This window comes from Tachyglossus aculeatus, chromosome 8, assembly GCF_015852505.1.
Source record: "Tachyglossus aculeatus isolate mTacAcu1 chromosome 8, mTacAcu1.pri, whole genome shotgun sequence".
Lineage (NCBI taxonomy): Eukaryota > Metazoa > Chordata > Mammalia > Monotremata > Tachyglossidae > Tachyglossus > Tachyglossus aculeatus.
Genome location: NC_052073.1, coordinates 31,186,512 through 31,200,688, shown reverse-complemented (window position 1 = coordinate 31,200,688; position 14,177 = coordinate 31,186,512). Strand labels below are relative to the sequence as shown.

Sequence of the window (14,177 nt, the reverse complement as noted above, 5' to 3'; positions counted from 1 at the left end):
TGAGGTAACTGAGGCACAGAGAAGATAAGTGACTTCCCTAAGGTCACACAGCTGACAAGTGGCAGAGCCAGGATTAGAACCCATGACCGATGACTCCCAAGCCCTTGCTCTTTCCACTAAGCCACGCTGCTTCTCATAGCCCTCTACAAAGGGCTATGTGGTCTAGTGGAAAGAGCATGGGCTTAGGAATCATGGGCTTAGGCCTGGGTTGTTATTACTATTATTACTATCAATAATAATAGTGATATTTCCTAAGCGCTTAACAGCCATGACCTTGTGAATACAAATCAGGCCTGGAAATCCGAGGACCCGGGTTCTGAACCTGGTTCTGCCATTCGTCTGCTGTGTGACCTTGGACAAGTCACTTAACTTCTCTGTGCTTCAGGTACCTCACCTTTAAAATGGAGATTGAGACTGTGAGCCCCATGTGAGATATGGACTGTGTTCAATCTAGACAATTCTCAGTCAATTCTAGACTGTGAGCCCACTGTTGGGTAGGGACCGTCTCTGTATGTTGACAACTTGTAATAATAATAATAATGATGGTATTTCTTAAGCGCTTACTACATGCAAAGCACTGTTCTAAGCGCTGGGGAGATTACAAGGTGATCAGGTTGTCCCACGGCAGGGGGGGGCTCACAGTTTTTAATCCCCATTTTACAGATGAGGGAACTGAGGCACAGAGAAGTTAAGTGACTTGCCCAAAGTCACACAGCTGACAATTGGCGGAGCTGGGATTTGAACCCATGACCTCTGACTCCAAAGCCCGGGCTCTTTCCACTGAGCCACGCTGCTTCTTGTACTTCCCAAGAGCTTAGTACAGTGCTCTGCACACAGTAAGCGCTCAATAAATACGATTGAATAAATGAATGCTTATCGTGTATGTACCCCAGTGATTAGAACAGTGTTTGGCACATAGCAAGTGCTTAACAAATACCATTAAAAAAAATACAAGATAATCAGGTCCCACAAAGGGCTCACATTCCGAGTAGGCGGGAGAACAGATGAAGGAACATGAGAGGCACAGAGAAGTTAACTAACTTGCCCAAGGTCACACAGCAGGTACGTGGCGGAGCTAGGATTAGAACCCAGGCCCTCCCAGGCCCACGTGCTTTCCCAAGTCACGCTGCTTCCCACTACTCCCAGCTTTGCCACTTGTCTGCTGGGTGACTCTGTGACTCAATTTCCCTGTGACTCAATTACTTGATCTGTAAAATGGGGCTTAAGTCTGTGAGCCCTATGAGGGACAAGGATTGTGTCGGCCAACCCACTTATCTTGTATGTACCCCAGTTCAGTAAATGGCTTTCCACTCGCTAGCCAACTGTTGCCAACTTGTTGGACTTCCCAAGCGCTTAGTACAGTGCTCTGCACACAGTAAGCGCTCAATAAATACGATTGATTGATTGATAGCCACTGTCCAAACCAAGAATGGAAAGGATATGCTTCTGCTTGACTCTTCCCTCCCAGAGTCAAGACTGGTAGAGTACTGGAAACTCTCCAGGTGCGACCCTGAGAGCGGTGTGGCGTATAGTAAGCACTTGATAAATACCATTTTTAAAAAGGGCAACATACAGCGAACTGATTTCACCCGGGCTAGTGTTTCCTAAAAGGCTGGATGAAACGTGATTCTCTGAGGCTCACGATGAAGAAGTTCTCTGACCCAGAAGATTAGTGCCAGTAAAATCAAAGATTTGAGGAGACAGAAAAAGACAGGGAAGCAAAATAGTCATTATCTACTCTCTTATACTTTAAACCATTCATTCAATTCAATTGTATTGAGTACTATTGAGCAAATAATAATAATAATGGTATTTTTTAAGTGCATACTATGTGCCAAGCATTGTTCTAAGCGCTGGGGTAGATGCAAGGTAATCAGGTTGTCCCACGTGGGGCTCGCGGTCTTCAGCCCCAATTTACAGATGAGGTAACTGACGCATGGAGAAGTTGAGGGACTTGCCCAAAGTCACCCAGCTGACAAGTGGCAGAGGCGGGATTAGAACCCACGACCTCTGACTCCCAAGCCCGTGCTCTTTCCACTAAGCCACGCTGCTTCATCAGACATATTCCCTGCCCACAACGAGCTTACAGTCTAGAGGGGGAGACAGACATTAACATACATAAATAAATTCACTCATTCATTCATCATTCAATCGTATTCACTGTGGAGTTTTTTGAGGAGAGGCGAAACATGTTCTGAATGTTTTTGATAGAAAATTATTCGGGCAGTATCTTGTTTCAGTTGCTCCAGCAATTTACTAGCTTATTGGCCCCACTGGACTGCAGGTTTCTTTAGGGCAGTGATCACTTTGACACTTTCTTTCTGTTTTTCTGGGAGGCCTATTACAGTACTCCACACACGGTGAACATTCAAATACTAAAGGTGGTGATGATGATGATGTTATAGAAGAGTGCTTGGGAAGTCCAAGTTGGCAACACCTAGAGACGGTCCCTATCCAACAGTGGGCTCACAGTCTAGAAGGGGGAGACAGACAACAAAACAAAACATATTAACAAAATAAAACAGACTAAATATGCACAAATAAAATAAATAAATAATTACAGATCTATACAGATCTATACATATGTGATGCGGGGAAGGGAGGAGCAAGTATGAGTGGCACAGAAAGGAGTGGGAGAAGAGGAGAGGAGGGCTCCGTCAGGAAAGACTTCCTGGAGGAGATGGGCTTTTAATAAGGCTTGAAGCGGGGTGGAGGGGAGGGCAATTATCAGTCTGATTTGAGGAGGAAGGGCATTCCAGGACAGCGGCAGGACATGGGCGAGAGGTGGGCAGCGAGCTAGACGAGATCGAGGTACAAGTGAGAAGGTTAGCGCCAGAGGAACGAAGTGCCCAGAGTGGGCTGCTGTAGGAGAATAGCTAGGTGAGGTAGGAGGGGCCAAGGTGATTAAGTGCCTTAAATGGTGAGGAGTTTATGTTTGATGCGGAGGTGATGATGATGATGGCATTTGTGAAGCGCTTCCTATGTGCAAAGCACTGTTCTAAGCGCTGGGGGGATACAAGGTGATCAGGCGGTCCCACGTGGGGCTCGCCATCCTAATCCCCATTTTACAAATGAGGGAAATGAGGCACAGAGAAGTGAAGTGACTTGCCCAAGGTCACCCAGCTGACAAGTGGCGGGGCCGGGATTAGAACCCACGACCTCTGACTCCCAAGCCCGGGCTCTTTCCACTGGGCCACGCTGCTTCTCGATGGGTAATCATTGGAGTTTTTTGAGGAGAGGCGAAAAGTGTTCTGAATGTTTTTGATAGAAAATTATTCGGGCAGTACCTTGTTTCAGTTGCTCCAGCAATTTACTAGCTTATTGGCCCCACTGGACTGCAGGTTTCTTTAGGGCGGTGATCACATTGATACTTCCTTTGTGTTTTTCTTGGAGGCCTATTACAGTACTCCACACACGGTGAACATTCAAATACTAAAGGTGATGATGATGATGATGTTATAGAAGGACTACTCTGGGTGGAAAGGAATGGGATTTGGAAAAGAGTCTGGATTTTGTGCTGTTAAAATAGAGGTGCACAGCTTGACTGTGAATTTGGGACTAATCCAGGCTGGGCACCCTCGATGGAATATCGTAACTTTCCATAGCATCTGCCCAGAAACTATTCATCTGTTCTCCTAAACCTAAGCCAAAAATAAAATCAGAACAACCCTTTAAAGTCTCCTATATGAAGTCAAGTCCACACAAAACGCTTTCACTCAATCAATCTTATTTATTGAGCGCTTACAGTGTGCAGAGCACTGTACTAAGCGCTTGGGAAGTACAAGTTGGCAACATATAGAGATGGTCCCTACCCCAACAGTGGGCTCACAGTCTTTCAGTTGAGCACTTACTGTGTGCAGAGCACTGTACTTAACACTTGGGAGAGTACAATACAACAGTAAACGGACACATTCCCAACTCTGAGACATTAAGATCAATAACCATACTGATTTTAATGACGGAGATCCCAAATCTCCAGTATCCTTGACAGGAAAAGTTTGGGAACAATTCTTCCAAATGCATTTCTACCCACATTCAATCAATGAGTCAAACAATCAACTGTATTTTTATTGAGGACTTGTTCCCTGCCCACAATTAGCTTAGCGTCTAAGGGGGAGACAGACATTACAGATATGTATATAAGTGTAGTGGGGCTGAGGGAGGGTTCAAGGGTAAATAAAGGTAAATAAAGGGTTCAAGGAATGCCCCTTACTTTTGGGGAAAAAAGAGAAGGGAAAAATGAAAAAGGCTAAAGTCAAAAGGAGGAGAGTTGCAAGCTACCCCACCCCTGCCTCCCATCCCAAGGGCATTTTCTTGGCCCTTCAAGATGCTGAGCAAAAAGCTCCACTTTGACTTGCCTCAACTGGTCTCTGGCATTCCAGACCAAGTGCGTATGGAGCCTTTCTCAAGGTGCTGCATCCCCCGCCGAGGATGGGAATCTGGGCTCTCCAAGTAAGGTGGAGGAAGGGACAGGGCAAAGAGCTAGCTTCTAGCTGAAGAAATCGGGGAAATCAAGGCTCACACCAAGATGGGGGCGTTCCCAAACGTCCCATTTGAGAGGAAACACCCTAAATGTGCTTTTTTGTTCTTGAGCATTTGGGAGATCTCTATTCGAACCATTCTTTTCTAATTAAAAAGATCGCATTTTTAAAAATAATCTGAGATTCAATCAATCAATCATATTTATTGAGCACTTACTGTGTGCAGAGCACTGTACTAAGCACTTGGGAAGTATAAGTTGGCAACACATAGAGACAGTCCCTATCCAACAGTGGGATCACAGTCTAGAACGTACTGACTTCAATTAAACATGGCCTATAAAGTGTCCTTTGCTAATACTGCCATTTGTTTTCAAAATCAAATTTAAACAAATAACTGTATGTAAAAAAGTAGTAATCAAAAGCATGCATCATAAAAATCAGTAACTGAAACTGACTAAAACTGTGAGCCCACTGTTGGGTAGGGACCGTCTCTATATGTTGCCAACTTGTACTTCCCAAGCGCTTAGTACAGTGCTCTGCACACAGTAAGCGCTCAATAAATACGGTTGATTGACTGATTGATTGATTGCACACAGTAAGCGCTCAATAAATATGATGGATTGATAAAACTGTCCTGCTTTTAATCATTTCATATGGGATTAACGGTTCAGGTATCTTCCAGCCAGACACAGTTACATTCCTTCTATGCCCCCCATCTCTGAAAGAAAAAGGGCAGACTAATACCCGGTTATTGAATCGGTTTTAAAATAACTGAGAAAAGGAAAAACCGCTTGCAAAATTTCTAGCTCTCCAAATCACTGCCTTGCAGTTTAAATAGATATGGAGTCTTGTGAATTTTACTGGCTGATTAAAAAAAAAAATAGGTCACAATTTGCATTGAGGAGCACAAATTTAAAAAAATAAATTAAAAAAATTGAAAAATGAGGATACCAGCCACATGTCAATTTCTGGCAGACAAAACACATATACACATTCCAATCTCCAATCACGCTAAAGTGCTTTTCCCGATCCATTAACTCAATCAATTTTCCTATAACTGCTTGGTCTTCAGAAGCCATTTCATGTTATGCCACTCAAATATACAGAACACCAAAGGTCTATTTAAAGATGAGCAACACCCAGCCACAAATGATTTTCCTCCCATTATGCACATCTCCCACATGCCAGTTCAATCATGTTTAATAGAAGGGCACAAATGAAAAAAACATCGCACTGTTACATTTCAAACTTCAACAGGTTTTGAAAGGTTGCCCAAAGTACACTGAGGTTTTTTTTTTTTTTTAATAATTACTTAACTTAGTGAACACTAAACCGCACTTGCCACAGGCTTAGCTGGGAAAACAGAGGACAAGAAGGATCACTGGACTGCACTGTGATCTTGGTTATTTGTTTGTTTGGGTATATGGTATTTGTTAAGTATTTGGTATGTGCCAAGAACTGTTCTAAGCGCTGGGGTAGACACAAGGTAATCGGGTTGTTCCATGTGGGGCTCACAGTCTTAATCCCCCTTTTACAGACGAGGTAACTGAGGCACAGAGAAGTTAAGAAGCTTACCCAAGATCACATAGCAGACAAATAGCGGAACCAGGATTAGAACCCATGTCCTCTGACTCGTAAGCCCGTGCTCTTTCCATTATGCCATGCTGCTTCTCATCATTTCCCTTCTCTATGTCTCGATTTCCTCATGCATAAAATGAGGATAGGATACCAGCTCTCCCTACCATTCAAACTGCAGGCCCCACTTGGGATAGGTACTGTGTTTGATCTGTTTATCTTTGTACCTAACCCAAGCTTGGGTGTATACGGTGCCTGGCAGAGAGAGACAACTAATTTCATAATTATTAATGAGTTTTACCAGGTGAGATCTACAGTCATCCATGTGCTGACAGGGAGACCAAAGGTGTGGAATTCCCACTCAAGATCCAGAAAGAAAATCCCAATTCTGTCAACTGGAGAGCGGCAAGAAAGTCAAATATTTGGTTTCACTCCTGAGAAACTCACCTTTTCCCCTGGATTACTGAAATCATAACAATAATAATAATGGCAATTATTATTATTAGTTTTCTTAAGTGCTTAATATGTGCCAAGCACTATAAAAGCACCACGATTGATAACCAGGTTGGATGCAGCTTCTGTCCCACAATGGGCAGACAGCTTAAGTGGGAAGGAGTACAGGGATTTAAGCCTCATTTTACTGATGAAGGAAACTGAGGCACAGAGAAGGTAAGTGACTTGCCCAAATCACACAGCAGGGACGTGCGGAAGCCTCATTAGAACTCAGGTCCTCTGGTTCCCTGGCCCATGCTATCAGGCCTGGCTCTCTCTCTCTCCTCTCGTTTTCCCAGGGATGTTGGTGAGTTACATTCCTCGGAACCAGTTTGCTCCACTTATGGAACAAAATCCTGCTCCCCCAAAACCTTAGAGAATAGAAGATGAAAAGGAAGCTCCAATCTGCTGGTTTCAGGTCAGTGAGGAAATTCTTTCGGGGTCAACAAACTTGCAAAAAATATGAAAAAAGACAATTCAAATCTGACGTCAATGAATGCTCACTGAAACAGTCTGGAGCTCGCCAGGAAATTGAGGGAGGAGAGTATTATGGAATCATTTGGAATTCTTTGTGGATGTTAAGATCACTCAATATATCTATCTGCAAATCAGTTAACATGACCATTTCTAGTGAAATCATATATTTGAAAAAGATATTTCTTGGCAACTGATCCTATTACTGGAGTGAGCAAAGTACGAGATTCGAAACAAGTGAAATCCTAAATGGTAGAATGGGGCAACCAGAAAAGCAGGTGAACTATTAATATTTCTCAACACTGACAATTTGCTCTGTGCTTTCTTAATATCTGGAACTAGAGTGCAGATGACTCAGCCATTCATTCATTCAATTGTATTTATTGAGCACTTATTGTGTGCAGAGCACTGTACTAAGCGCTTGGGAAGTACAAGTTGGCAACACGTAGAGGCGGTCCCTACCCAACAGCGGGCTCACATCAGCATGTCCCACTGACAGTCTGATACTTTCCCCTCCCTTAACAACCGGTGTCTGAGGAACGCTTACTGTAAAAGCTTTACTTTCTTATTTTCATGAACACAGACCCGAGTTTACAGAAGATTTTCTTTCAGCACACGCACTCGTGATTACAGCCTCAACAGCATCGTCTTCAAACCGAAGGACAACCCTCGTATAACTGGATATAAATCCCTCCAATTGAAGATGATGCGCTTTCAAAATATTCACCCCATGTCAAATCTCATCCCTCTTTCTGTTTATCACAAGGCAGGTTATTAGAGAAGCAGGGTGGCATAGTGGAAAGAGCACGGGCTTGAGAGTCAGAGGCTGTGGGTTCTAATCCCGGCTCCGCCACTTGTCAGCTTTGTGACTTAGGGCAAGTCACTTAACTTCTCTGGGCCTCAGTCATCTGTAAAATGGGGATTAAGGCTGTGAGCCCCTCGTGGGACAACCTGATAACCTTGTATCTATCCTAGAGCATAGAACAGTGCTCGGCATATAGTAAGCGCTTAACAAATACCATTATTATTATTATTATATAGTTCGGTATGGTTGCTAATTGAGTCAAGGGGAATACTGGTACTCTTCATCCTAGACAAAAGGCCTTAGGCTTCATCAACACTGCAACCCGGATATTTCTTTAAATCCTATTCAGACGGTTTAAATCACTAATGCCTCCAGAAGGCTGCTTAGAGGCTGCCCACACCCTCTTTACCTATGGCCCTTAATCATCCTCGCTTCTCTGGAAACCAAATCTTCAATATTTGTTTTCAACTGCCACCTCATTATACATTATGCATATACACTGAAAAGCCTTAGCCATAGTTCCAAGGGAAGCTGCTTCAGCATTTTGGACCCTGAAAGGAGCCAAATTATCCTGCCGACGTAACACCTCATCTCAATCAATCAATCAATCAATCGTATTTATTGAGCGCTTACTATGTGCAGAGCACTGTACTAAGCGCTTGGGAAGTACAAATTGGCATCACATAGAGACAGTCCCTACCCAACAGTGGGCTCACAGTCTAAAAGGGGGAGACAGAGAACAGAACCAAACATACCAACAAAATAAAATAAGTAGGATAGAAATGTACAAGTAAAATAAATAAATAAATAAATAAATAGAGTAATAAATATGTACAACCATATATACATATATACAGGTGCTGTGGGGAAGGGAAGGAGGTAAGACGGGGGGATGGAGAGGGGGACGAGGGGGAGAGGAAAGAAGGGGCTCAGTCTGGGAAGGCCTCCTGGAGGAGGTGAGCTCTCAGCAGGGCCTTGAAGGGAGCCATCTCAGCCATTTCTCGGACCTTCGTCCCAATCTCCAACCACGTGAGGGAAAATACGGGGTCTGAAAAGTAGGCGGGGGAATGACAAGATCGGATGGATAGACCGGAGAGTCAGACAGGGAAAAGAACTGGTCAGGTTTGTCAGGGAAGCAGTATGACCCAGGAGAAAGAGCACAGACTACAAGGTAGCGCTAGTATTCCCCAAGACTCAATTAGCAACCGTACCGAACTATTATACGGCAGCAACGGGTTTGTATGGGGTCGCCTTGGTGGCCTGCTGTTCGTGTGAAACTCGTGGGCCTGCTTTGCGGGAGTCGTTGTTCGGTCTGCGGTCCTTCTAATGAGGGCTCAGCGGCAACAAATTCATCACCCAGCCTCCTGTGCCTGCTTGGTTGTCATGGTGATGGCTGCAAGTCCCAGGGTCCCTTCCCTCCTCCCAGGCTAGGGTGGGCTCCTCTCCGCAGGTAGAAACAGCTTGCCTAATGTGCGCATTAAGGGTCAGAAGACCTGGGTTCTGATTCCGCCTCCCCCCCGTACCTGCTGTGTGTGACCTTGGGCCAGTCACTTAACTTCTCTGCGCCTCAGTTCCCTCGCCGGCAAATGGGGAATCAATACCTGCTCTCCCGCCTATTTAGCCCTACGTGGGACCTGATCATCTCGTATCTCTACCCCTCTAGACTCTGTGCCTCAGTTACCTCATCTGCAAAATGGGGATAAAAGTGGGACAACCTGATTACCCTGTATCTATCCCAGGACTTAGAACAGCGCTTGGCACATAGTAAGCACGTAACAAATACCGTAATTAGAATTTTTATTATTATTAGACTGTGGTTCTTTGTGGGCAGGGACTGTCTCTCTTCATTGCTGTATGGCACTTTCCCAAGTGCTTAGTACAGTGGTCTGCACACAGTAGGCACTCCCCATCCCCCCGCCTTACCTCCTTCCCCTCCCCACAGCACCTGTATATATGTATATATGTTTGTACATATTTATTACTCTATTTATTTATTTATTTTACATGTACATATTTATTCTATTTATCTTAACTTTGTTAAGTTTTGTTTTGTTGCCTGTCTCCCCCTTCTAGACTGTGGGCCCGCTGTTGGGTAGGGACCGTCTCTATATGTTGCCAACTTGTGCTTCCCAAGCGCTTAGAACAGTGCTCTGCACACAGTAAGCACTTAATAAATACGATTGAATGAATGAATAAATACAACTGAATGAGTGACTAAATGCCCCAGTGGTTGGTACAGTGCTTGGCACATAGTGGGCCCTTAAATGCCACAATTATCATTATCAATATTTTTAGCATTTGTAGTATGATTAGGTCTGCACATAGATCTGGTTGGAGGGTCTGATGGAGTTGGGCTGGTAGATTGGGGGGATGGCTGGGAACTGAAGGACGAAGAATTGTGAGTTTGGAGAAAAGGGGGAGATGACAATTTCTAGGGTGATTTAGTTCCAGCAGCCCAACAGGTACTGGCAACACCCCAGCTCCTCCAGTCCCCATTCTACACGATCAGGAAAGGGAGGCGTCTCTGTCTCTGTTCCCACGGCAGAGACACATCCAAACCCCGGTTCTAGATTGAGGAGCCAAAGTTTTGAGCAACTCTTCCAGCTCAGGTGCCCCAGACAGAAGAGGGATTCAGAGGCGCAGAATTCCTGGTCCCTCCCCTCGCTAGCAAAGCTAGTCTGCACATGCATTAAGCAATTTTAATGCGGCATTAAACACAAGAACCACATTTCTGAGCGGCAGCGAAATAGCTTAGTGCATACACAGACCACCCCCTTTCCGCTGGCTCCATAAGAAGGGCTCCAAGAGAGGTGATGTCTGTGGGTGATGTCTGATTCTGACCTTGTATCCTGCATCTGCCCCGTGCTTGGCCCAGAGAAAGCGCTTAAACAAATATCAGAATTTTTACGATTATTTTAGCGGGGCTCTGAAGATGGGAAGGGGTCTGTCAGATGGGAAGGTGGAGAGAGTTCCAGACAGGAGGAGGTTGGCAGTGAGAGAGACAAAGACAAGGCGCGAGAGGAACCATGGGTGTGAACTGTAAGTGGATCGACAGCATGGCTCAGTGGAAAGAGCCCGGGCTTTGGAGTCAGAGGTCATGGGTTCAAATCCCGGCTCTGCCAACTGCCAGCTGTGTGACTGTCGGCAAGTCACTTAACTTCTCTGGGCCTCAGTTACCTCATCTGTAAAATGGGGATTAAGACTGTGAGCCCTCCGTGGGACAACCCGATCACCCTGTGCTTAGAACAGTGCTTTGAACATTCATTCATTCATTCAGTCATATTTATTGAGCGCTTACTGTGTGCAGAGCACTGTACTAAGCGCTTGGGAAGTACAAGTTGGCAACATATAGAAGCGGTCCTTACCCAACAGCGGGCTCACAGTCTAGAAGGGGGAGACAGACAACAAAACATATTAACAAAATAAAATAAATAGAATAAATATGTATAAGTAAAATAGAGTAATAAATACATACAAACATATATACATATATACAGGTGCTGTGGGGAGGGGAAGGAGGTAAGGCAGGGGGGATAGGGAGGGGGAGGAGGGGGAAAGGAAGGAGGGGGCTTAGTCTGGGAAGGCCTCCTGGAGGAGGTGAGCTCTCATAATAGGCGCTTAATAAATGCTACCATTATTATTATTATTATTACAGGAGTGAAAGAGAGAGCAAGCAGACAGTGTTTTAAGGTCAATCAGGAGTTTCTGCTTGATGTGGAGAGGAACGAGTAATCGCTGGAGGATTTGGAAGAGTGGAAAGATACGTACAGAATGGCCTTTTAGGAAAATGATCCAGAAAGCAGAATAAAGTCAAGCTAGCTCTCTTCCTCCCTTCAAGGCCCTACTGAGAGCTCACCTCCTCCAGGAGGCCTTCCCAGACTGAGCATTTATTTTATTTTGTTAGTATGTTTGGTTTTGTTCTCTGTCTCCCCCTTTTAGACTGTGAGCCCCACTGTTGGGTAGGGACTGTCTCTATCTGTTGCCAATTTGTACTTCCCAAGCGCTTAGTACAGTGCTCTGCACACAGTAAGCGCTCAATAAATACGATTGATGATGATGATAAAGTATGAACTGGAAAGGAATTAGACTGGCGGCAGAGAGATCAGCCGGGAGGCTATTGCCCTAGGAGCCACCTACAGTTTGCAAAGCCCTGAACTAAGCATTTGAGAATGTATGACAGAGTTAGAAGACATAGTCCCTGCCCTCAAAGAACTTAAAATCTAGTAGGGGAGATAGACACTAAAATGAATAACAGACAGGAGGAAATAAAAGAACAGAAACACATGGATGTTAAGTACTACTGCGGGGGGGGGGGGGGTGGCGCAGAGGACCCAAGTGGCAGTAGGAGGGGGATATAATAATAATAACAATAACTACTTTGATATTTGTTAAGCTTGCCGAGTACTGAAGGTAGTCCCTGACCTACAAGGGGCTCACAATCGAGGGAATTTGAGGAGTTTAGTTTCGGACTGTTCATTCAATCCTATTTATTGAGTGCTTACTGGGGACTGTTGAGTGCGAGGTGCCAGCAGGACACTCAGACAGAGATGCTCTGAAGTCAGAAGTAAATGAGAGCTTTCAGAGAAGGCGACAGATCACTGAGGAGTATCCAAACAGAAGTGAAGGTGAAGCCGTGGGAAACAGATGAACTCCCCAAGGGAGTACGTGTAAATTGAGAAGGGAAAAGGATCCAGAACAGAATCCTGAGGGACACTCACAGCTTTAAGGGAATAATACCATTTCCATTTCTCCCTATCGAAATGCCATCTTTGCCCTGTGGGTTGATTCGAACTAGTTTTCTCTGAGCAAATGCAAAGGAAGTATGGGGGTGGGTGGGTACCTTGCTCTAAAAAAAGGCATAATTTTAGTTTATTTTCCTAAGCAAACCTTTACTTCTCAGTCTGAGTTCTCCTTTTGGGCTACCGGCAAGAATAAAAGAAGTAAGAGAGCAGGTCTAGCGTTAGTTTCACACAGTTCTAAGACTCTAACATACAGCCAGTTGTTTTTCATTTAATTCATTTGACAGGAAACAATTCTTCAAATTATCCATCCCGAGAGAGTCAGCAATATGACTCCCGCTAAACTGCTCGAAAATATAGGTGAGGTGTCTCTGTCCTACCTGGTTTCAGACTGTGGAACAAAGAACTAATGAACTGTGTGATCGCTGCTTCCCATTTAGCGTCTTTTATTCTGAAAAACTCCAAACCTTACAAATTTTTTCACAAAACCACCAGGAAATGGGCTGACCCACGCCTTCGGGACACCTCTAACCTACATTAAGTGACCTAGGCTGGCCTGAACCTTGGATACTTGAGAAGCAGCGTGGCTCAGTGGAAAGAGCATGGGCTTTGGAGTCAGAGGTCATGGGTTCAAATCCCGGCTCTGCCAATTGTCAGCTGTGTGACTTTGGGCAAGTCACTTAACTTCTCTGTGCCTCAGTGACCTCATCTGTAAAATGGGGATTAAGACTGTGAGCCCACCGTGGGACAACCTGATCACCTTTTAACCTCCCTAGCGCTTAGAACAGTGCTTTGCACACAGTAAGCGCTTAATAAATGCCATTATTATTATTATTATTATTATTATTATTATCATACTCCTACGGCACGTGGGTACCCTAAAGTCACTGGGAGATTCAGGGACCCTACGGAGCCAGCAAATTCAGATGGGTGTTTTCCAGCCCCGGGAAGTTCAGTAAATGGACGGGCACCCCTTGAATCCGCAATTCCCTCCGGGATCCCTCTTGGCTTTATTCGACTTCCCTTGTGCATTGACAACACAACAAGAGTGAGGACATGCCTCATGGTTCTGCTGCTACGCTAATGCCCCCTTTACCCTCTAGAACCATTCTTCATTCATTCCTTCAATAACTATGGCATTTAAGCGCTTACTATGTGCCAAGCACCGTTCTAAGCGCTGGGGTAGGTAGAAGCAAATCGGGTCGGAAACAGTCCCTGTCCCACTTAGGACTCACAGTCTTAATCCCCATTTTATAGATGGGGTAACTGAGGCACGGGGAAGTGAAGTGCCTTGCACAAAGTCACACAGAAGACGGAGTCACACAGAAGTGGCGGAGCTGGGACTAGAATCGAGGTCCTCGTGACTCCGTGTCCAGTGCTATATCCACTAGGTCACGCTGCTTCTCACAAACATGAGATTGGTAAAATTTAAGAATTTTATTGTGCATTATTCCTGGAACCAAATTTTAAAAGCCCTGAACCACCATATCTGGTTTATTATATCTATAATTGATTTATTTATATTAATGTCTGCCTCCCCCTCTAGACTGTGAGTTCACTGTGGGCAGGGAATGTTCACTGTTATACTATACTCTCCCAAACACTTAGTAC

At 44.7% G+C, this 14,177-nt stretch overlaps 1 protein-coding gene across 4 annotated transcripts in view; it reads right to left on the bottom strand.

Moving 5' to 3' along the window:
• The window catches only part of MYO5A (myosin VA), a 223,741-nt gene that overhangs the window by 139,338 nt on the left and 70,226 nt on the right, over positions 1–14,177 (bottom strand). The window lies entirely within an intron of this gene.